The sequence below is a fragment of the Mustela lutreola genome, chromosome 16 (genome assembly GCF_030435805.1).
Source record: "Mustela lutreola isolate mMusLut2 chromosome 16, mMusLut2.pri, whole genome shotgun sequence".
In the NCBI taxonomy this organism is placed as follows: Eukaryota; Metazoa; Chordata; class Mammalia; order Carnivora; family Mustelidae; genus Mustela; species Mustela lutreola.
Genome location: NC_081305.1, coordinates 53839284 through 53863059, shown reverse-complemented (window position 1 = coordinate 53863059; position 23776 = coordinate 53839284). Strand labels below are relative to the sequence as shown.

The window sequence follows — 23776 nt, the reverse complement described above, 5'->3', positions numbered from 1 at the left end:
TAAGATGTAATTGACCACTGAAGTGAAGGCATGACCACCTTCACTGCATTCATGACTTCTTTCCTGTACAGACTCTCCGTTATTTCCTGAGGGTGTACATCTGACAACTGGTTGTCCCACTGTGACTGCATTCCTATCTGTGAGGAGCCCACTGATGTTTGATGAAGTCTGAGGGGTCATAGAAGGCATCTGCACGGTCACTGTATTAACGGGGCTTTTCTCCTACATGAATTCACTAGTATTTAATAAGCTGTGACCCTCGATGGAAGAATATTTAACCTTCACTGAATTTACATATTTCTCTCTTGTGTGTATTCTCTCATGTTTAACAAGGCATGGCATGTGGGAGAAAGTTCTCCCACACTCATTGCATGCATATAGGGTCTCTCTCCTGTATGAGTTCTTGGATGGACAGTGAGCATTGTCTGTGTAGTGAAGGCTTTGCCACAGTTACTGCATTTAAAGGGTTTATCTCCCGTGTGAATTCTCTGATGTTTAGTGAGTCCTGACTTCTGTGAACAGATTTTTCACATTCGGTACGTACAAAAGGACTCTTTCCTTTATGAAATCGCTGATGTGCTATGAGACATGCCTTCTGGCTGAAGGCCTTATCACATCCAGTGCATCCATAGGGTTTCTCTCCAGTGTGAGTTTGCCGATGTATAAGGAGATTGTGCCTCTTCCACATTCACTACATATATAAGATTTCTCTCTTGTGTGGGTTTTCTGATGTAGAATGAGTTGTGATTTTTCCGGAGAAACCTTTCCCATTCTCATTGCATTGATGGGGCCTTTCTCCTCTTTCATTTATCTGATGTATAATGAGCTCTGCCTTTCTGCAGAAGGCTTTTCACGTTCAGTACATTCATAAGGTTTCTCTCCTGTATGAGTTCTCTGATGTTCAGTTAGCTTGAACTTTCTGGAGAAGGCCTTCCCACATACACTGCATCCATGTGGTTTATTTCCTGTATGAGTCTTCTGGTGTTCAGTAAGCTGAAATTTCCTGAGGAAGGTTTTCCCACACTCACAGCACTCATAGGTTTTCTTTCCTTTGTGAGTTCGCTGATGTTCAGTGAGCTTGAACTTCTTGGAAAAGGTTCTCCCACATACACTACATGCATGGGGTTTCTTTTCTGTATGAATTCTCTTATGTTCTGTGAACTGAGACTTCTTGAAGAAGGCTTTCCCACATTCAGTACATTCATGGGCTTTCTCTATTTTGTGTATTTGAGGATGTTTAATGACTTGTGACTTAGTGCTGATCGGTCTTCTACTTTCGTGGACTTTAATTTCAGTATGAGTTTGCTTGCGATTAGCACAGAGAAAGGATCTCCCATCTCTGCTATACCCAGCAGGCTCTTTTATGTCACAGCTTCTACTTCGGTCGACTAAATCTAAGTGTGACTTCAAAGTTTTTCCATGTAAATAAAACCTTTCATGGTTTGGCCTGAAAGGAAAAAGATTTTTGCTCTGATAAACAATATTTCCACATATGTTCAGTTCATAACACTGTTCTGTCCTCTTTGGCACTTTTGGGTTTTATAAGTGCTGAGGCAGATGATCATCAGCTTTCTGAATTTCTAGGAAGGAGGAGAACAGTGAATCCTTCTGTGACCATGATATGGAATAAAACTCCAAAAGTATGTTGGGAGGGGGCACCTGGGTAGCACAGTTGGTTAAGTGTCCAGCTCTTGGTTTCAAGCCAGGCAGTGATCTCAGGGCTGTGAGATTAAGCCCCATGTGGGGCTCCATGCTAAGTGTGGAGTTTGCTTAAGACCCTCTCTCCCTGGGGTGCCTGGGTGGTTACGAGTCTGTTGATTTTGGCTCATGTCATGATCTCAGGGTTGTGAGATCAAGCCCTTCACCAGGCTCTGCGCTGAGCGGGGAGTCAGCTTTTCTGTCCCTCTCCTCCACTCCCCCTGTGCACACATGCTCTCTCTCTAAAATAAATTTATTTTTTAAAAAAGAAAAAGACTGTCTCTCCTTCTGCCCCTGCTTCCCTACCCTTGCTCTCTTGTGTGCTCTTTACAATAAATAAATCTAAAAAAAAAAAAAATATATATATATATATATATATATATATATATATATATATATATATACACCGTGGGATAGCTGGCTTTTAAGGGAAAACCTAAGATATCAACCTAAAAGAAATGCCAAGTATATCTATATCTATATCTGTATATTCCTTAGCTCTTAAAAAAAAAAATTGGGGGGATGCCTGGGTGGCTCAGTTGGTTAAGCATCCAACTCTTGATTTTGGCTCAGGTCATGATCTCAGAGTTGTGAGACTGAGCTCCATGTTGGGATCCACCCTGGACATGGAGCCTGCTTAAGATTCTATCCCTTGCCCACCTCCCCTCTCTCTCCCTCTCTAAATAAATAAATAGAAATAGTAAAAAACAAAACAAAACAAAACCCTTTTAGATTTATAATTAAATACATGTAAGATAAAATTTACCATTTTAACCATTTTTTTTTTAAATATTTTATTTATTTATTTGACAGAGAGAAATCACAAGTAGATGGAGAGGCAGGCAGAGAGAGAGAGAGGGAAGCAGGCTCTCTGCTGAGCAGAGAGCCCGATGCGGGACTCGATCCCAGGACTCTGAGATCATGACCTGAGCCGAAGGCAGCGGCTTAACCCACTGAGCCACCCAGGCGCCCGCATTTTAACCATTTTTAAGTGTACAGTTCTGTGTCATTAAGTAAATTCACGTTGTGGTGCAGCCGTCACTATTCATCTCTAGAACATTTTCATTTTCCCCAACTGAAAAACACTGTACTTGTTAAACACTAATTCCTTATTTGTTGGAAATGTTCAAAAACACAATAATATAAAACAAATCAAAAGATGACAGCTATCAGTGTAAAACGGTTAATTCACAATTAATCAAGATTTGTCTGCTTTATTAGTAGGGCATTGGAGACAGTAAAATACAAGGGAGTCACTGGCAGCATCAGATCAAAAAGCCTGAAGGGATACAGACAGACACAATTCACTCATTCAGTACATCCTTCTTCGCTGGCTACTACTATATACCAGGCATAGTGCTAGTGTTAGAGAAACACAAAAATACTCTTTATCATCACTGAAGTCATATTCTTGGGGTGGAAAGAGAAACAGAATAAACATGCAAGAGGGGCGCCTGGGTGGCTCAGTGGGTTAAAGCCTCTGCCTTCAGCTCAGGTCATGATTCCAGGGTCCTGGGATGGAGCCCCGAATCGGGCTCTCTGCTCAGCAGGGAGTCTGCTTCCTCCTCCCTCTCTGCCTGCCTCTTTCCCTACTTGTGATTTCTGTCAAATAAATAAAATCTTAAAAAAAAAAAAAAGGAATAAACACACAAAAACAATAAAGTAGGCAGCTGCAAATGTTTATGGCTTCCTTTGCTTCCTCAAGCAAAGGAAATGAAAATTCGAAGAAATCTAGATGTGTTTTGAAGAATGGCTGTAGATAAACATTTCTGTGTTTCCCACTAACTTCAGTCTCTTTTACTGTGTGTTAGGACTGCAGTTCATCAGCGAGGGTCACAATAGCACTCTTGGGGAGCTTTGCATAAAGACATGTCCAGGCCCTCAACCAATGCTAATAAAACCAGACTTTCCAAGGAAGCAACATTGGTAAGATTATATTGAAAATCCCTTCAATAAAAACCTGGCATTTAAGAAATAGCTTGACAGATACAGATGGAAAAGTGTGGTCTCTCCCCAACTTCGCTGTACAGTCACTTGATGAAGAAGTAAATGGATGACCGAGTTGTATTTTATTCTTGCACAAGGGGGAATGAAAAACAGGCCCTTGACTCAAGAGTGGAACTCTAGTTATCTCGACATCATAAAGATACAGTATCTTTAGGAGCAACTAGTTCACAAAGTATAATGGGAATTCAGCGAAGGAAGGGAATATTCTGTTTTTGTGTAGCATAGAAAGAAAAGTGAAAGAATCTGTTATTTGGAAGAACAAACAAAAAATGACATCCTTATCCCTGAGTTCTTATCTTTTTTTTTTTTTTAAAGATTTTTATTTATTTGTCAGAGACGGAGAGAGAGTGAGCGAGCACAGGCAGACAGAGAGGCAGGCAGAGGCAGAGGGAGAAGCAGGCTCCCTGCCGAGCAAGGAGCCCGATGTGGGACTCCATCCCAGGACGCTGGGATCATGACCTGAGCCGAAGGCAGCTGCTTAACCAACTGAGCCACCCAGGCATCCCTCCTGAGTTCTTATCTTAATTGATGTATCAGCAACTCTCAATACAATGTTTATGGCTTTGTCTTCTTTTTTTTTAAGATTTTTTTTAATATTTTATTTTTGAGATCCTTTTTTTGGGAAGATTTTATTTGACAGAGACCACAAGTAGGCAGGCAGGCAAAGAAGGGGGGTGGGGGAAGCAGGCTCCCCGCTGAGCAGAGAACCGGATGCGGGGCTCGATCCCAGGACCCTGGAATCACGACCTGAGCCGAAGGCAGAGGCTTTAACCCACTGAGCCACCCAGGTGCCCCTATGACTTTGTCTTTAATCAAACACTTGTTTATCATGTTCTCTCTCCCTACCATTTTGTTACACACTCATCTGTTGATCCCTAATTGTCCAAAACTCTTTGTTTTCTTTATCTGGATCGATTCCCCAGAAGATCTCATCTGATCCAGATTTCTATCTCCACATTTAACTTCTCCCTGAACTTCCCAGATACATCAGACTGTAGCAGAAAGCTCTGCTTGGACACTAACAAGCACATCTAACTTAGAATCTCCATTATAGAACTCCTGACTTCCCAGCCCGCATCAGGCTCTCACTCAGCAGGGAGCCTGCTTCCCTTCCTCTCTCTCTCTCTGCCTACTTGTGATCTCTGTCAAATAAATAAATAAAATCTTAAAAAAAAAAAAAGAGAGAGAGAGAGAGAGAGAGAGAGAGATCAAGCTCTGCATTGGGCTCCAAGCTCAGCAGGAAGTCTACCTGAAGATTCTCTCCCTCTGTCCCTCCCTGCTCTCTAAAGTAAATAAATAAATCTTTAAAAAAAAATCTTTAAAAATTTTTTTAAAATAAATAAAATAGATCTTTTTAAAAAATCCTTAATTCCTGTGTACCCATTATCCAGCATCACAACATGGCTTCATCTCATCAAGATTATTTTTGTGATCACTGGATTTTAAAGTAAACCAGTGATCCTTGAGTTTATATAATCTGATGCTCATTGTAGGACAAGTCTTGATGTCAAAATACCAAGAGCACCTGAATCCACTCAACGGTCCACAAGACCATCACCAGATAAGCCCTTTATAGGTATTTCTTCAATATGCCAGATCTCCTGAAGACTCACTGCCGGTTTTAGGGTTGTTACCTATTATGATAGGATGGGGAACTGAACTTAAAGGGGCCTGTACCATGTAGTGAGAAGAAATCATGGAAAACTTGATTCTTTTTAACATGGTCTTGACATGTTTTTGCACCAACTCCACACAAGGCAAAAAGAGATAAAGATACCATAACCAAAGTAGTCTTTTCTCATTGTTATACTTCCCTTGCACCCCAGGCAAGCCGTGGCTTGTAAGGAGGTTAAGTGATGGGGTCAGCAATATGATCAGGAGCTACCAATCTTACATCATAGTGAAATCTTACATCAAATGATTACCAGTGAGTTTGTTAAGAGGTAGATCCTGTGAAAGGATCATGTAGATATTGATGCATCATGTATTCATAGATATTGATGATCATGTAGATATTGATGAAAGTTTAGGTTTAGAATTAAAATTTAACTTGAAGAGAGTTGGCTTTACTAACCCTCATTATAGGATAGCAGTTACTTCCTTGCAAATAGGGTTTGGCTGACAGTGGGCAAGGATGAGGAAAGATGAGTCACATGTTTCCCGCCTTTGAAGTGGGGAGGTTCTTCCTCTATGGAGATGCCTTTTTTTTTTTTTTTAAGTTGTATTTTTAAGTAATCTCCACACCCAGCATGGGACTCGAACTTATAACCCCAATATCAGGTTGCTTGCTCCACTGACTGAACCAGTCAGGTGCCCTGAGGAGATCCCCTTTAATGTTTTCAACATGGCAAGGGAAGGGGTGTCGGGAGCCAGTACAGGAGGCCTACTATAAGAGCTGTAAGGGACTGAATATGATTGGCTGTTCATTTAGGTCCACTCACGTGGGAGGTGCATGAGCACTGCAGTGATTGGATAGGCGGGCTAAGCTGCCGGTGTATATATGCTTGAATGGACTTGTAGAGGGGCGGGCCTGCGGGAGCCAGGCCGCGCCAAGCTGCGCTGGCTGGAGGGGGCCGCAGCCCGGACCATGGCGGCGGCGCAGTTCCGGTTAGGCGGCGGCGGCGGTGGCAGAGGTGGCGGCGGGCGCCGAGGGGCGGCGAGCGGCCCTGGAGGTGGCGGCGGCGGCGGCACGCGAGCGGGGCGGCGGGAGCTGCGTGCTGTGCTGCGCCAGAGGGGGAAGAAGATAAAAAGAAGCCATTAAAGAAGTTTGCCTCCACGCGTGTCTCCGTGTCGTTCTTGCAGGCCGAGAGCGACAAGTGGTGCCGAAACACGGGAACTCGTGCAGAAGAGACGCGTGGAGTTAGGCAACGATCAGGTAAAGAGTGCACTTATTTCTGTCTAGTGACAGGGAAAGTTCCTCAAGTTGAGGACGAGCATAGAAAGCTTTCCGGGATGGGAAACAAGATGGCTGCAAAGTTCCTAGGATAAGGACGAGAGTAAAGCTTTCCGGTATGGGAAACGAGATGGCCACATATAAAATGCTGGGGCCACTTTCTGATATCCTTAAAGCAATTGGTACTCCTTTAAAAAATAAAACAGCTTGTTTGTTTTTGAGAGAAGTGGGACAAACGGCTCCCTGGTTTTTGGAAAGGAGCAGAGGAGGGAAATCGCCCAAAAGCCAAAAGGTGAGCAAGATGCAAAAGGAGCTTGCAAAAAAGGAGGAAAAGCTAAAGAAGGCTATGGCGCAGCTCAAAATGCAGGGGAAAGTTATGGCGCAGCTGAAATTAAAAGTGAAAGAAGGAGCTATGGCGCAGTTACAAACAGAGACGGAAGTGGTAGATAACTTAGATCCTGTGCCCATGCGCCCAGCCCCAACAGCGCCACCTTACGAGGGGCCTCCTCTGTATAAACCTTGCTGCACCAAGGCCTGCTATTGTGCGAGCTGCACCGCTCCAGTGGCTGCCATAGTAGCCTCTCAGGAGTTTGGGTGGGAACTCCACCTTTTTTGGCTATAATTATACCTACCAAGACCTGGGGCAAGGCGCGTCAGCTCACCTTCTAGATAGGTGGCTGCTCTGCAACGCTGCACAGGCATGTACAGGCTTGGAAAGCCTTCACTTTATTAATGGGTCTACATGGCGTAACTGTACGTACAACTATCACGTAGGCTCTCAATTTGAAACAAATGTTACTTGCAATTGCACCTCAGCTAAGCACATAAGTTACTCATGAACGCCCGTCTGTGTTAGAGCTCCCTTTCTCTTCATAGTTTTTAATGCTTCTACTATTAACAAGTCATCTAGTCTCTCTTGTGAGTCCCAGAATTGTCTGCTATCAGAATGTTGGAACGCCACAGTGGGAGACTCGGCAGTAATAGCCAAGATACCGACGTATATCCCGATGCCAGTACAGGTGAACCCCGACAACCTGCCGGTGCTGCTTCGACATAAACGAGACTTTGGAATAACAGCAGCCATTATTGCAGCTATCGCAGCATCCGCCGCCACTGCTACTGCTGCCACGGTAGCGTTGACAACCTCGGTACAGACAGCCGCCACGCTCAACAACGTCACAGGAATGGTCGCTGAAGCATTGGGTACGCAAGAACAAATTAACGGACATTTGCATGCTGGGATCCTTATTGTGAACCAAAGGGTTGATTTTGTACAGGAACAACTTGATATCCTAGAGTCAATTGTGTCAATAGGATGCATACATAATATGGCTGGACTTTTATCACCCCTATAGCTCATAACAACTTATCCTTAGCAGCTAACCTCTCTAGACAATTGGGAAGAATGCTTAATGGTACCTGGAACCGTCAATTTCAAAATTTAACTAGGCAATTACGAGCTCAAATTAAATCCATATATTCTACCAAAGTAACTATTGCACCTGTTAGTGAGTGGAAAAAAAATGTTACAGCAATCTGTTTCGTTCCTCAAACAGTGGGCCGGACTTGGTGCCATGGCTGTTCTCTTAATCACAGCTAACATACTAATGTTACGTTGGGTGTGTGGCCGTGTCCGTCGCAATCAACGACAATAACACCTCATGGTTCAAGCCATGATGGCTCTTGAAGCTGGTACCTCCCCCCAGATATGGCTAAGTATGCTAGATCGGTAGTCAAAGACGGGTAAGACTGATCCCACACCATAGCAACCTAAGACAGGGGCTCTTCGACCAGGGAGAGTACCCGATGACGGGTAAGCATGTGTGCTGAGGATTGGCAACCTAAGACAGGCACGATCTCAGCCATTATAAATAAATAAAAAAGGGGGAGATGTCGGGAGCCAGTACAGGAGGCCTACAATAAGAGCTGTAAGGGACTGAATATGATTGGCTGTTCATTTAGGTCCACTCACGTGGGAGGTGCATGAGCACTGCGGTGATTGGCTAGGCGGGCTAAGCTGCCGGTGTATATATGCTTGAATGGACTTGTAGAGGGGCGGGCCTGCGGGAGCCAGGCCACGCCGAGCTGCGCTGGCCGGAGGGGGCCGCAGCCCGGACCATGGCGGCGGCGCAGTTCCGGTTAGGCGGCGGCGGCGGCGGTGGCAGCGGTGGCGGCGGGCGCCGAGGGGCGGCGGCACCCGAGCGGGGCGGCGGGAGCTGCGTGTTGTGCTGCGCCAGAGGGGGAAGAAGATAAAAAGAAGCCATTAAAGAAGTTTGCCTCCACGCGTGTCTCCGTGTCGTTCTTGCAGGCCGAGAGCGACAAAGGGGGGGGGGGGGAGAACTTAACCCCTATAGGCACAGTGACTTTCTTGTTGGAAAGTGGTTTGGGGTGGGAGCTCATGAGGGTCAAGGTCAGTGAAAACTCATTCAAAAATATGCTTTTACTGTTCATAGGTAAGAATCTTGTCTTCAAAAGAGCAGTGCTCTTGTCAACTTCCCAGGCTTTACATTCAGGCTTTACAATGGAGTTTCCACTCATTCTTGAACAAATCCTTTGAAAATGCAGACAGTAGAACAGTAGCATTCATTTTGCTAACCATTACATCATACTGTAGGTGACATTTCACTATCACCCTTCAAACCCCCAAGACTTTCAAAACTCTGGGTTTGGGATAGGAAGTCTCTCAGTGTCCTTGGGATTATTCTTAGCCCTTCTTGTTTTGTTTTTCCCCTCTCATGCAGTTTTGTATTGCTTAATGTAGGACAATACCAGCTAATCTACATTGCTTATTGAAAACATGGAGATGGATGATTTGCCCCTCTTCACAAAGCCTGGTTTTGGCTATGTGACTTGTAAGTATAAAAGACCCCTGAGTAATCTCGTGCCTTGAGTTCTCTGAAACTGAGATATTTCACACATACATGTTGGTGGCTTATGATTTGGAGACAGATGGTGTTCTGTGACTAAAAAAGGTCCCTGGAATCTGTGCCTGCATGTTACAGAACACCTTAACGTTTACCTGTGTTTTATTGTTTCTCAGGCTATATTGTAGCTTTTGTCTTTACCAGAGTCTCATGTTACTATAAGTCATGGAGTCATGTCCAATACATTGAACCACCTTAAACTGGGTGCCTGCTAGAGTTGCAATTTCCCCATGTTAATGTAAACCAATGTGCTTGAAAAGGAAACCTACTTTTGCAAAAATAAAACCAAGCTCATTGTATCTTAAGAGTTTAATCCCCATTTAAGAAAAATAATTTATGAGATTTTGCGGCCATATTCCAGAGAGGGATTCATAAAAACAGCTCTAAAGTTTCACATAAGCTCTTTGAGAGGGAAGCATACCTTGTACAGTATAGGGGAAATAGAAGCCTACTTTATTTGACTATCGGAACAAGTTACATTGTCCAATCAAGCAGTACCAGAACCAAAGCTAGTATTTAATTTCTGTCCTCTGATATCAGGGATAATCTTGGAAACTGTTAAGAATTCAAAAGGGTATAAAACTTGTGAATACTCTTTCTCTTCAAACCCTAAATATCTGATCGATTTAAAAGAAAAAAATTCTTTATTACAGATATTTCCACTGTATTTCATCCAACCCACGATACCTTTGATTGTGTGATACACCATTATTTTATGTACTGAATTCTCCATTTAAACCTGTCAAGTCACCAACTGTGTGTTGCATTCTAACTTCACTGTTAATTCTGTGGGGAAAGAAAATTCTATCTTGGAATCGATGAAAAAACATTTTACTCAAGGAACGTTCCAGGCCCATTTACGAATACCAGGAAATGGGTGACAGGAGATATTCAGTATGTTATTAAGATTTCTTGCTAAAATAATGAACCTTGTAGTTCAACTACAACTTATATAGCACTGTAATGATATAAAGATTCAATACAGATTCTTCTATTGGCAAGTGTTGTGTACTCTGAAGTACGGGTACTACGGAGTCACAATTGCTATGCTAACACATGCAATTCCCAATTATGAACAATCATTTTAATAATAAAAATAGAAGAAAACACATATTACATAGTTCTGATAAAATATTTGCTTTGTTTTCTGCAAGTATATTTATTTACATACTTAAAATTTGTCATAATGCTGCTTACTATGTCACAGCTACAGGAAATGACAACCCTCATAAAATGATAACCATAAGATGATACCTCAGATTCATTCAAGTATAGAATTTTTTCCTCAGTGTCAAGTCTCTGTTATCAGTGTAGCTGGATTTCATGCCAACAACATCCTCACCGTCAATTCAGACACACACAGATGTTCTCTCCTATTCATTCCCTCTGGCTACATTCAGTTGACATATATGGAGGAAGGTATTTTCTCCTGTTTGAAATTCTACCCAGTACCATTTTCTCTCTCTCTCTCTTTAAAATTTATTTGACAGAAAGGCAGTGAGAGAGGGAACACAAGCAGGGGAAGTGGGAGAGGGAGAAGCATGGCGCTTGATACAGGGCTCAACCCCAGGACCTCGGGATCATGACCTGAGCCAAAGGCAGACACTTAATGAGCCTCCCAGGCTCCCCCCAGTACCATTCCCTTATAAGCAATGAGGTGTGAGTCTGGGGTTGGGGGAGTTGTGTCCCCATCTGTAGTCTTAAGGTATGTAAACTCTGGTATAATCAGTTATTCACTTTCAATGACAGCTTCTGGATATTTACTTCATTCATGATTTCTCTCCCCTGTGAGTTTTCTGATGTAAAATGAGGCTGAATTTGTGGGAGAAAGTTTTCCAACACTGACTGCATTCATAAGCTTTCTCTCCTGTGTGAGTTCTCTGATGTATAGTAAGATGTGACTTCTGGGTGAAAGATTTCTGACATTTCACTGCATTCATGGGGTTGCTCTCCTGTATGTGTCTTCTGATGCAAAACAAGGCTAAACTTGATAGGAAATGTTTTCCCACATTCACTGCATCCATAGAGTTTCTCTCCTGTATGGATTCTCTGATGAATAATAAGGCTAAACTTGTGAAAGTTTTCCCACACTGGAGGCATTCATAAGGTTTCTCTCCTGAGTGAATTCTCTGATGAATAAGGAGATAGGATTTCCGGCTGAAGGCTTTGTGGCATTCACTGCATTCATAAGGCTTCTCTCCGGTGTGATACCTCTGATGAATACTGAAGTGTGACTTTTGGGTGAAAGCTTTCTGACACTGACTGCATTCATAATGTTTCTCACCTGTATGTGTTCTTTGGTGTAGGATGAGGCTAAACTTGATGGAGAACGTTTTTCCACATTCACTGCACCCGTAGGGTTTCTCTCCCGTATGTGTTCTCCAGTGAGTACTGAGGAGTGACTTTACACTAACGCCCTTCCCGCATTCACTGCAATGATAAGGTTTCTCTCCTGTGTGTGTTCTCTGATGTCTAATGAGCTCAGATATCTGGATGAAGGCTTTTCCACATTCATTGCATCCTTAAGGTTTTTCCCGTGTGAGATTTTTTATGTAAAATGAGGCTAAACTTAAGGGGGAATGTTTTCCCACATTCATCACAGCCATAGGGTTTCTCTCCTGTGTGAGATCTCTGATGAATAATGAGCTGTAACTTGTTGCTGAAGCTTTTCTCACACTCACCACATCTGTAGGGCTTCTCTCCTGTATGAGTCCTTTGATGTGCAATGTGTTGTGACTTATCGCTGAAGCTTTTGACATATACAACATTCAAACCGTCTCTCTCCTGTGTGAGTTCTCTGATGTTTATTAAGGCATGACTTATCAGTAAAAGCTTTCCCACATTTATTGCATCCATACGTTTCTCTCCTGTATGGGTTCTCTGGTGTAAAATGAGATGGGATTTCCGACTGAAGGCTTTCTCATACCTGCTGCAACCATAGGGTTTCTCTCTGGTGTGTGTTCACTGATGCTTAATGAGGTTTGACTTCTGGGAAAAGGCTTTCCCACAGTCACAGCAGTTACACTGTTTCTCTCCTGTTTGAGTTTTCCAGTGTTTAATAAGCTGTGGCTTATGGCTGAAAACCTTTAAGTGCTTATTATATTCATTGTATTTTTCTCCAGTATGAATTTTCTCATGCTTAGCATAAAGAAATATTTCATCATAGCCATCATATCCATTAAATTCAACTTCATTTCTTGCATAGCTTGTATTCTGAATAATGTACTCTATATTAGATTTCAAATGTTTCCCAAGTATGTCAAATGTACGGGATCTTTGTGCTAAAGGGACATCAAAGTATAGCCTCAGAGACAATACTTTTCTAAATGCATTATTTTTGTGGTGACTCTCCATAGTTCTAAGGTTGACTTGATTTTCTTGGTGCCTGTCTGTATGACAATCAACTTGCCAGGTGTCTTCTATAAAGGAGAGCCACAATGACCATGAACTAGAAGGAATGGGATTCCATAACAAAGGATGAAGAGTAAATGAGGGTGGGGATACAGTGAAAGTCTGAGATATTTCTAAGTGGCAAGAGGAAAAAAATGGAAGAAACTATAGAATGTGGAGACGAGGGACAATTTATGAATGCTGAGTGTGTTAGAAAAGAGAGCTATAACCATGGGGATGGATAGGAGAAGGCAGATAAACTGAGGATGCCAGGGAGAAAGATTAGGAGAACAAATTCCAAGATTAATAGAATGGGATTAGATTCATATACATAAAAAAGAAATGTATTTTATTTTTTTGAGAACTCCTTTTTTTTTTTTTTTCCTTAAGTAGGCTCCATGCCCAACATGGGGCTTGAACTCACAGCCCTAAACACAATCTACCGAATGAGTCAGCCACGTACTCCCCGAAATGTGTTCTTTTAAAGATGAAACAAAAGAATCCCAATATGGAGAGATTAAAAAGTGGAATCAAGCAGAGCCTAGGTGGCTCAGTTGGTTGTGTCCGACTCTTGATCTCAGCGCAAATCTTGATCTCAGGGTTGTGAATGGAAGCCCTGTGTTGGGTTCTACCCTGGGCATGGAGCCTACTATTTAAAAAAATTTAAAAAAAAAAGTAGAAACAGTATTAATATATGTGGGAACTTATGTCCCCCATGCTGTCACACTCAGAGCTTAGATGCCTCCCTGTTTCTGACCAAACAGGAGTTTACTTCTATTTATGCCACAGGGTTGGTTTTTCACTCACCTGGATGAGTCTGACTCTGGATTTCTTCCTCTGTTATCCATTGTGTTCCACGTTCCAACTGGTAGAATGCATCTGCTTTGGTAACTTGATACCCTACTCAAGGAAAATTATAGTGGATCCATGGAACCAAATACTTAGACAATAGTACCTCTGAAAAATGGGGAAAGTTATATTGAAGGGCCTGAACAATTGGATCTTAGCCAAATAAAGACCTTTAACTGGGAGTGAAAGAAAAGCACTCTGTTGGAGTTTAGTACCAAAAGGTACTAAAATCTATGATGTATGAAACTCAAGTTCAAAACAGTAAGGTACTTAAAAGGCTGCACACATTTCATCACTGAGAAAGGAAAGGCAACTGATTGCCTACATTACCCTGGGAAAGCTCTGCTTACCCACTGATACTAGGTTGCTATAATTTTCCAACATCACATCTTGATACAGGATTTTCTGAACACGGTCCAGTAGCTGCCACTCCTCCCACGTGAAAACCATAGCCACATCCTTGAATGACAGTGATCCCTGAAACAGAACATTCCTATTCATTCCTAAAGGGATTATCACTGGTTAATACTTGAAATATAATATAATTTTCCTATGGTCAGTCATTTGACTGCTTTCTGTATAATTAGTGTTGCATTATACTTTGAAGGAAAAACTAATTTTTTTAATTAAAATATCCTTTGTGCTTCTAATCATTCATTGTGTACATGTTCACTCTTTCACAAAAGAGAAACAGAACATCCTCAAATTTCACAATCCAGGAACCATCTACAATCTGTGTGAATGCACCTATAGTCAGACACTGGACTAGATACTCCTTTTTATATGATTCTCTCCTACCTTGAAGGAACATACTAGCTTGCAGAGAGAAGAATGTAAGTACATGAGAGTACATTTACATACATTTACATAGGGCAGGAAACAAACATATACCATGTGGGCACCAGTGGGGAGGAGAAAAAACACAACAGCTGAACTTCAGAGAGGGAAATGGAATTCAAGAAAGAAGTAACTTGAATGATTGCACAATAAAAGCCATGAGCATTTAAAACACTGCAAATAGGTTTCTTCCGAAGTTGTGAAATCATGACTGAATTTAGAGCAGGTAGAGTGCACGAATAAGCACTCAAACATTTTTTCACTTACTATTTTTGTTACTTAAATGTTGATAGGGATAGACTTCCAAGGTACTGGGTTAAGTGTACTTAGTAAGTTATAGAAAAGTCCATAAATTATGACTGTGAGTATTAGGTTCTGTGTGGTAAAGGGTTGACTTAGCAGGCCTGGGTTGCCCAAGCTCTGCACACTCCAAGGAAAGGCCTGTCTTCAGGAGAACCGGCCCTTGATTTGGTCCTGGAGATAACCTCTGAAGCACTGTAACATCCAGCCTGCTACAGGTGTTTTCACATTCCCGAGGCCTTGGGTGCTCTTCCAGTTTGAATTTTGGAGACTGAATAGCTGAGGTCAGTCATGTATGCTGAATGCCTGTGTTGACTGACTCCCAATAAAGCCCTGGACACCAAGGTGCATGTGAACTTCCCTGGATGGCAACACTTCCCACCTGTGTTGCCACCTTGTTACACACTTATCGCTGGGAGAATGAAATGCTATTCAAGCCACTCTGCTGGGTGAGGACAACTGGAAACATGCCTGGTCTCTCCTGACTCTACTCTGTGTCTTTTGCCTTTGTTGATTTTAATATGTATCTTTTCAGTATAATCATCTGTAACTGTAAAAGCTTTTTTTGAGTTCTTTTAGAGAATCATTGAAACTGAGGGTGGCCCAAGGATCCACAACACAAATATATACAAATTCATAGACACGTATGTAAATGCTGACAGAGGAAGTCAAAAGGCTACACCTAAGTTTTTGTATAGTTTATCCTGAGGATGGTGAAAAGGATTAATGGGGAACTTAAGTGCTTAGCTCTAGAAACTTCTGTACTATTTGAAATTTCGACACAGAATACTTTAAGCTTTACTAATGCAATTAGAATATAAAATTTTTTAATTTGGGGGGAATTTTTTTAAAATAGAAGAAATGGATTATGAACTGAGATTATGAAGGAAATATTCTAAGACTTTGCTAATAGATGTAACTTGGAAGTGCTCACTAATATAAATTGGGGTTTCTCAACCTCAACCCTACTGATATTTTGGGCTGGATAACTTTCCACAGTGGAGGCCTGTATTGTGTGTTGTGGGATGTTTAGCAGCATCCCTGGCCTCTATTTACTAGAAGATACTGTTAGCAGTTCTGATAATAAAAAATACCTCTGGACCCTGTTGAATGTCCCCTGGGCAGATAAAAATCATCCGAATGGAAAACCACTGATTTAAAAAAATAACAATTTTGAGGGCTGTTGGTGGAAGAACAAATGATGATGGTCTTAGAATCCATCCCTTTTTCTTGATAATCTAGGTGTTATCCCCGGATAAAGTCAGAGCTCCAGGAGCCTGGGACTTGAGCTACACGGTTTTGAAACTCTAAAGCACTCTGATCACTGAGTTTGGCTTTGATATAACACCACGGGCTTTTCTGGGAATAAACCACTTTTTTGGTGGTTTGCTATAGAGGGAACTGAGCATTGAACAGTCTCACTAATAACCTACCAGAAACATTTCTTCCTACTTACATGATAGGAATGATCTACTTTTCTGAGGAGCTTTCTCCTTAAGGCAAATCGCCAACGAGTTTTTATTGACGGCCAGGTGGGAGATGATTGTTATTTCCCAAGGATGACCACAACAGTATGTCCCATTCCAAAACCTTCTGCAATGTGATCTTGTCACTCTCCCATCAAGAGGTGGAGCCTGTTCCCCTCCCCTTGAATCTAGTTTGTCTTAGGGACTTGCTTGTAACAAAAATGATGCAGTAGAATAATGTCTGAAGCTAAGGCAGAAAAGGCCTGTAATTTCAGTCTGGTTCTCTTAGAATCTAGCATCATGCTGTGAGAAGCCCAAGCCACAAAGGGAAGCCATGCATAAATACTCGTCAGGCGCCTCAGCTGTCTAGTTTTTGAGTCACGTCATCTTGGAAAACAGAAATAGGAAAAAAGAAGCCTTCAGATGATTCCATTCCCCAACCTTTGAGTCTTCCCAGCTGAGGTTTCAGACATGGTGAGGAGAAAAACTGTGCAAAAAGGATTAACACAGCAATGTGCATTGTCCACACCCTGCACAAGCCAAAGCAAGGTTTGGTGCTTACCTGTTGATAGGAACTAACCTCTAAGCCCTAGAAATAGCTTTACCTGAGAGCCTTGGGCTACACCAGATAATTCGTACTATCAGTGTGGCTTATGGTGGGAGACTTGGGGCATACCATGGCAGCTTTACTTCTGAAAGGGCTGGTGACTTAAATCAGCCATTCATATAGTCAGTGTTGCCTATGTCTCCAACCCAAATAAAAACCCTATAAACAAAGAGTTGAGTGAGCTTCCCTGATTAGCAATACTGAAAATGTGTTGTTACAAGTCACTGCTGGGAAAATCCAACACTGTTCACAATGACTCCATCCAGAAAGAATAAGTGAAAGTTTCTGCCTGGTATCTCCTGGATTGGGCCTTATGTACCTTTTTGCTTTTGCTTAATAAACTCTAATTGTGAGTGTAACAATGTTTCTGAGTACTCTTGAGGAGTTCTACCAAATCACTGAACCCGAGGGTGGTCTTGGGAACCCACGAATATGTAAGATACCACCTTAGGGCCCTGTCTTACTTCCTGACCCACTCAATCTCCATGAGAATGACAAAAAATAAATGCAGGGATACCTGGGCAGCTCAGCTGTTGTTTCTGCCTTCTGCTCGGGTCATGATCCCAGGGTCCTGGGATCGAGCCCCACATTGGGCTCCCTGGTCAGCAATAAGTCTCTTGCCCTCTCCCACTTCCCCTGCTTGTGTTCCCTCTCACTGTGTCTGTCAAAAAAATTAATAAAATCTTTAAAAAAATAAAAATAAATGCATACCACCAACCTCAGGGTGATCTGATAGGCAGCAATAGGTAAGTGGGATGTGGAACAGTAAACACAAGTTTGTTGCTCAATTTTATTAACTATTTAGAACCTTGTGGGTTAGGGCACCTGGGTGGCTTAGTGGGTTAAGCCTCTGCCTTTGGCTCAGGTCATGGTCTCAGGGTCCTGGAGCCCCACACTGGACTCTCTGCTCAGCAGGGAGCCTGCTTCTCCCTCTCTGCCTACCTGTGATCTCTCTGTCAAATAAATAAAATCTTAAAAAAAAAATCTTTTGGGTTATAATTTATGTTCTACTTAAAATAATTTGTATAAACATATGATTTACATATTCTCATTGCAATTTGGCTGTGAAGTTGATCCTTTGTTAATTTTTCCCCCTAAATTCTGACATCTCTCTATGCTGTATCTGGTATAAAGTAGTCCTCATAAATATTGAATAAATAGATTTTTAAAATATGTGTATTATTAAGCCTTCTCAAACCCACGTGAAGTCCTAGTAGAAAACAAATATACAAATAAACTCACTTGAGACATTTTCTGGAGTCCTTATATATACCATCAGAAAATCTAATATCTGCTCTGTTGTTGATTCTGGGCTCTATTCTGAATCTCTAGTTCAAGGTCTCTGGATAAGGATGCAGTGCTGATCTTCGTACCTTCACTTTTTTCCTCATAGAACTATTTTATCCCAGGAAGCCAGGACCTGGAGATTACAGAAATTGCATGAGTCTAACAGATTTTTATGAGTTGTTTGAGTCCTTATTTGTATGTCTATGTGTATTTTAGATACACACAAATGCATATATATATACATCTAAAATTATGTTTTCCTTAGGTGGTAGGTTAATATGATAGTTTAAGGAAAAAAGTAATGTGTATTACCTGATGACTTATTTTTCAATAAACATGATTATAAGAAGAAACAAAGCTGTCATTAAATTATGTAATTTTACCAAAACTGTACTCAAAACTAAATCTGCACTTAGAGAAAGACCATTACAAAGAAATAGGGGGGAAATGTCCAGTGAGAGAAATTTTTAAAAGCCTAAAAAATCCAGAGAAACAGGTATAAATACTGGGATACTGCTTGCTAACCTGTCTTGGGTATATACTGTGTGATCTTTAAGTGTATAAGCACTTAGGGCAGTTTATTTTTTGTTTTTGTTTAACAAAGGGAAAAGAGTCTCAGGGTGAGAAACTTGCTCAAGTTCACATGGTAAAGTGGCAGAATATGGATAAAAATCTTAGGTCTGCTCAAATCCAAACTCCATGTTCTTTTCTCTGAGTTAAACTTACCTGCAGGTGTTCTAACTGCTTACCTAGAAAACCTACTAGAATCAATTAGTAATTACATTAGAAATAAGAGTTCAGTAAAGAAAGGAAAGATTTTTTAAAATTAGCTTTTATATTTACCTGAAAATAGAAAATAAAATAACCTATTATTGGAGACCCTCAAAGACAAGAAAGGAAGCTGCCCCAAGCACTGAACTCCCTAGAAGCTACCCCATTCACTGACCACCCCCAAAGATCAATCACTGATCCCTCACTCCAAGTACATCCCAAACACCAACTTAAGCAAAGGACATCAAAAGCAGGCAACTAGGGGCACCTGGGTGGCTCAGTGGGTTAAGTGGGTCCTGGAATCAAGCACCAAGTTGGGCTCTCAACCCAAAAACTGCTTCTACCTCTCCCTTTGTGATCTAATTGCGCTCAAATCTCTTTAAAAAAAAAAAAAAAACAAAACAAAAAAACAAAACCAAAACAACCCACACACTAAACTATACCAAAAGATGTCTCAATCACTGAACCCCAGCTTCCAAACACCATGAATATTCCCACCATGGACACTGGCATTAGTAAAACCTTTCCAGGAACATCCCGATAAGTGACATGTTCCAAGGATTCTTCAGTCACTGACCTCCAAGAATGCTCAAATTGCTGACATGCCCCTCAAGGCCCTCCTAAGTACTAATCTTCCCCATAATTCCTTTTCAGGCACTGACACCCTCAAAGACACCCACATTCCTGAGTTCCTTCATGAACACCCCAAACACTGACCTCCCATCATTCGTCCTCAATCAGTGACCTTAACCTGAAAGATGCCCCTATCAATGATCTTTCCCAAGCGCATCCAAATCACTGACCCACTGTCTCGGTAATGCCACTATCTGATTTGCCTCCAAGACCGTCCCAGTCACTGAACTTTTCTACAAAGCAATTCCCCAAGCCCTAATATCTCCCTGACCATCCCCAGGCCTGCACACCATTCTGACTGCCCTGCTCCCTCAATCACAGAATGCATCTCCCATCCCATAACGGCTTACTTCTTGCACAGACAACCCAAGCCTCCCCTATCGTTAACTCCAAATCTCCACAAACCTCACTCAACCTCATTCTGCTGCCAGAAGGCGAAACTGAGACCTCTTAATAGAGCCTTCGTGCAATAGTTGGGTGAGTGGAAAGAGCCACGGCCCATCAATTCAGCTATTGTTCCACCTCACAAAGTTAAGTTTAACGTCTGCGGGCCAAACCACCACCTCGGGGGCGTTCTACAGACAATGATTCCGCTCCGCTTCCGGTCTTTTAGACAAAGACCTTGTGAAACAGATTATGGCGGCTCCCAGTTGGCCAATTCATAAGGGAGCCGCCATATTGGGAGACCGGTTATACAACTGGTTTTTCTGCCCGGGAGAACAGTACTAGTCCGCTTACGTCAGTTGTGAGCGACACAAAGGGCGGTGCGCATGCTCCCGTTTCTATGGATGCCGAAGGCGCGCCAAGGCCAACGGCGGGTTGCCTCTGCTTTGCCGGCGGTGCATACCAAGCAGCGAAATTTTACAGCGGGCGTGGCCATCTTGAAATAGGGGGACATGTCCGTACACGAAAGGGAGTCGTCCTTCAAGGAGTGGAAACCATTGGAGCAACCTTAGGGAGTGCTCATAGAGAACGGTATAGAGTTTCGAAGAGCCGATGTAGTACGACAAAGGCAGTAGGCACAGAGTAAACTAATTTAGTTTAAGGAAAAGTTGTCTTCTTGCTAGGCTTGGTGGTGGTGGTTAGGTGACATCTTTTTATTATATTCACATTGTGACCAACAAAGAATAACCAGATGCCAAAGAAGAAATAAGCCATTAAAGATGTTATCACCAGTCCTTACTCAAAACAAGGCATTACAAGAATGATAAGACCACAAGCTCCTGGTCAGTTCTAAAGAAAAATTGTTGGTGGAGGCCCACATTGGCAAATCAGGACCCCTCTCACTCTTGAGAGCTTTCCCTATATCTTTACTTAATAACACTTTTAATCATTTTACTCACGTTCCTTTGTGAGATTCATTCTTCGACCCTGTGAGACAAGAACTTCATTCTCCTGCTTCAGCGAGGCCCTTCAGTTGTATATCAGCAGGCCATATGCTTGGCAGATGACTGCTAATACACATCTTGGAGGGTAGAGGTAAAGGAAGTTTCCAAAGTTTTTAGAAGTTAAAGGAGACTTACAGGGTCCTGGAGGTTGGGATACTGTTGAGCTAAGTTTGCTCTTACCAACGTATTAACATTGAGGCAGTTGAGTTCCTGGAGGAAGGTCACTCTGCCTGTTTCAAGGACTTATCAGTGGATGTAAGATTTAAGGAAATTTAATTTTTTTCTTTTGCCTTTGTGACCCATATCAAAAATTATTGATGGACCTAAATATTACTCTGGCTTTGAAGAGATCCAGAGTTGAAAGAGTTAAATTGTGTGGGGCTTCTTCTAACTTGCTTTTCTGTAACTGCTCTGCTGTGTCCTTGAATTATGCTTGTGGTTAACAAAGAAGAGAACTGTTTTGTCCTAGTTTCACAGCAGCCTGACCCCAGCAGTACCCGGACGGTAAGATATGGCTAACTGAAAAATGTAAACTGTGCAGAGCATACCAGGAACCGTAACTGTGTAAAGAGGTCACTGTGATCGTGGCTTTGTGACAAGCCTTTGTCTAAAAAATGCATAAAAACCATATGCTCCCCTTGATCAGGACTCTCAGCCTCTGCCTGATCTTCGGGTATGTTGCAGAGCCCCAGCATGCTGGAACAATAAAGCCCGTGCTGTTGTAGAAAGAGCTGCCTTGGTGTCGTTCCTTTGCGCCTCCCTAGGTTGAGGTCTTCTCGACCCTAACAGCTTTTTTTTTCCCATGGGGGAAAAAAGGCCAACTCTTTCAGAATGCCTATTTCTTCACTATCTCATGAATCTTTTAATCTTTGCCCATATTAGGGGTGAACAGAAATCTTATGTCATGTGCACCTGGGTGGCACAGTTGGTCAGTTGTCCAACTCTTGGTTTCAGATACGCTTTCCCTCTTCCTCTGGCCCTCTCCTCTTAAATAAATAAAATCTTGTTTTTAAAAAGATTTTATTTATTTATTTGACAGAGAGTGCACGCATGAGCATGGGCAGCAGCAGGCAGAGGGAGAGGTAGAAGCAGGCTCAATCCTGCAGACTCAATCCCAGGACCCTGGAATCAAGACCCAAGCTGAAGGTAGATGCTCAATGGACTAAGTTAACTATTTGCTTATTGTTCGTGGCAGTCAGGGCTGCCTGAGGGATGCTACACATATGACAGAGGGGGAGCGGATGGAGAGGGGGGTGCAAGGCGCCAGCTTTTGCTTTGTCTTCGGCCAGCCCGGTGCTCCCTCATCATTCCCCCCTGAACAATTTTGACCCTTAAATCTTTAAGGTGGTTGAAGATCTCATCTTCTTTAACTACTTCCTGCTGAATAGGGGCATAGAGCTGTCTCTACCTACTCGGGTCAACATTGATCAGTTGAGGGATGTATAAGGAGTTATGACAAGCAGAGGCAGCTGAATCCAGCGCTGACAGTGAAGAAGTGTGTCTCTGCGTGGTCAGGATCTTCTGTCGCTGAAGTCATTGCAGCAATGGAGTCTTGGTACCAGGTAGAGAAACAATGAACAAAGCAACATAACTAAGATTAATAAGGCAATGAAAATGAGAAGTCTGAAAAGGAGATTTAATTGTTGGCCATAGTCCTCCTCCAAACCAGGAACTTAACCAATCACTAAGAGAAGGATCTTGTAGAGCCTTAATCTGGGCATTCATATACTTTATTAGTTCTGTGACAGTTTTGTGGTAGTCTGGGATGTACACACAACATTCTGCTTTGATAACTGTGCATGTGCCACCCTGTGCTGCTGTCAGGACATCCTATTTTGTAGGACTGCCTTGCGTATCTGAGACTTCGGTATTAAGTAGGGAGAGGCTATTTAGTGAATCACTGAGTGCCTTTGTAGTATATTTACTAAGGGCTTCTACATGCCACATGACATCCTCTAGTCCTGCAGATGGAACAAAAATGGATGTTAAGTGATCATACCATTTAAAACCCAATCGTGTCTATCTTTGTTTTAAATTGGGGAGATTAACTGGAGTGGTAATGGTTTTAGTAATGCACCCATGAATCCAGGCAAATCCTAAAGTACAGCGAATCCACCCTGGAGGAAGCCAGGGCCACAGGTTGGTTCCTCATATCCAGTGGGTTCTGTTTGGAGCTGACCATCTCATGCCAGGTCACCTTACCCAATCAGTAGCAAAACCTTCAGTAGCCTGGAGTACTATTATTTGGGAACACATTTCTAATGATAGCAATCCTCGATACCGTGTGTTATTTGCCCAAGTATCATACGTATGATTCTTTTGTTCCCAGCATAAAACTGCCTTTTGAGTGAGCTGTCCAATGGATGAGGGTATGAAACACAAATATGTATCCTAGATTTGATATACGCCATCCTTAGTACAGCCATATGGAGGGTCTTGTAATTTAGACCCATATTTGATTGGGGAGTTATGGCTTGACAGCAATCCCCTTTCCTTCCAAGTAGCTCCATGGGCATGTAGTACCAGGAAGGCATATTTGGAGTCAGTGTTAATGTTTTTAGGCTTTGGCAATTGAAAAGTGCTAGTGAGCACTATAGTATACCTAGCTTTTCTTATTCTTTCTATGAAAACTACTGTCATCAGTAAACTGTCATTCGTATTTTTAACAGGGGCATCTAAAATCTGGCCAAATAGAGTAAGCAAGATCAATAACCTCTGAACGGTTT

The 23776-nt window shown here is 42.2% G+C and overlaps 1 long non-coding RNA gene and 1 pseudogene across 2 annotated transcripts; both read right to left on the bottom strand.

The window, feature by feature from the left end:
- Window positions 1-290: 290 nt before the first annotated feature.
- On the bottom strand, window positions 291-13377 carry LOC131817712 (zinc finger protein 84-like; annotated as a pseudogene).
- Window positions 13378-13725: 348 nt separating this feature from the next.
- LOC131817410 (uncharacterized) lies at window positions 13726-20351 on the bottom strand. Of its 2 annotated transcripts, none has more exons than XR_009348502.1 (4): window positions 20284-20351; window positions 18214-18391; window positions 14112-14238; window positions 13726-13812 (listed from the first exon to the last, which is right to left on the bottom strand). It is a non-coding gene; the product is annotated as an uncharacterized LOC131817410 (long non-coding RNA). The 2 variants fall into 2 exon arrangements; XR_009348503.1 differs by lacking the exon at window positions 20284-20351 and adding an exon at window positions 18985-19014.
- Window positions 20352-23776: the final 3425 nt, after the last annotated feature.